This window comes from Euleptes europaea, chromosome 18, assembly GCF_029931775.1.
Source record: "Euleptes europaea isolate rEulEur1 chromosome 18, rEulEur1.hap1, whole genome shotgun sequence".
NCBI classification, from domain to species: Eukaryota; Metazoa; Chordata; class Lepidosauria; order Squamata; family Sphaerodactylidae; genus Euleptes; species Euleptes europaea.
Genome location: NC_079329.1, coordinates 2623113 through 2624558, shown reverse-complemented (window position 1 = coordinate 2624558; position 1446 = coordinate 2623113).

Here is a 1446-nt window from a genome sequence, read left to right as displayed (position 1 = left end):
GTTGTTGTGGAGACAGAGAATGAGATGGTGGAGAAAGAGCCAGGGATAGGTGAAAGGGGAGAAGGCACAGCTCCTGGAGCCTTTAGTTCCTCAGCGGCCAGGCCCAGAAGGCTTTTGTTGGAGTAGGTGACGGTCCATCGGCTTCCATCAGCTTGGTTAAGGATCTCCACACACAATTTTAAAAAAGAATGACACTGGAAAAGAGAGAGAGAGAAAAAACTTCAGACTACAATGGGACGACTCTTAGGTTCTCCCCTAATTGTGAGAGAACAGCAAGCAAATGGTCACAATTTTCTCAGTTATGTGTTCTATTTTTACCTAATTTTGTCCATTTTAAACCCTGTTTGGGAGAACTGTGCTGCCCAGAGAGGGCTGACTAGATGGAATATGGACAACGCCTTCCTTTCTTTGGCTGCCATCTTGTCCCGGATAACAGCCATCCTGCCTCTCCTAGCAAGCTACACATTTTTAAAAGTCATTTTAACTCCAGGGGTAGAAATTGAGCAGCCATTTTGACGCCAAGACTTGCAGGAGCTGTATTCCCCTACAAATATGCTCATATCTCTTTGCAGGAGCCAAGAGAAGCCCCTCCCATCTCTTGAAATCTACAGTGGACACCATCCCTCTCACAATGTCATTCATATAGGGCAGGGCGCCCACCAACCATGGCGCCCACCGACACCTTTCGTGGCGCTAGGGTTGCCAGGCTCCTCTTCGTCACCGGCGGGAGGTTTTGGGATGGAGCCTGAGGAGGGCGGGTTTTGGGGAGGGGAGGGACTTCAATGCCATAGAGTCCAATTGCCAACGAGGCCATTTTCTCCAGGTGAACTGATCTCTATTGGCTGGAGATCAGTTGTAATAGCGGGAGATCTCCAGCTGGTACCTGGAGGTTGGCAACCCTACCTGGCGCCCATCCAGTGTTTTTAGAATGTGGGCAGGGCCCAATGAGGCTTTTGCCCAGCAGGGCTTCTGATTGGCCATTGGAAATCTGATTGGCTGTGCAGACTTTTTACAAGTTGCTTCAGCAATAGCTGCCACCTCGTCACAAGGATATTCACTGTGTTGCTGTGTGCATCCATTTTAAAAGACATCCTGCCAAACAGAGCTTGTGCCTGAAATGTTGAAAGGTTTCTATTAGACCTATGCATAATCTCACTGTCTGACATACTGTGGTTGGCGCCACCTCCCGCGGCAGCCATTGTGTGCTTGGCTCCAGCTCCTACAGCAGCCGTTCCGTAGTTGCGCCCACCACCTTGGGACAGAATTCCAAATGTGCCCGGAGGCGTGCAAAGGTTGGGGGTGCCTGATATAGGGCATCTTAACACCACAACGAGAAGGAATGCTCTCTCCCCTCCAACGCACACAAGGGGTCATGGTAGGAGAGGGCAAATGCTTTGGCCTAAGTCTACCCTATCCCATCAGCCTAGGCTGGTATTAGTCAAACCA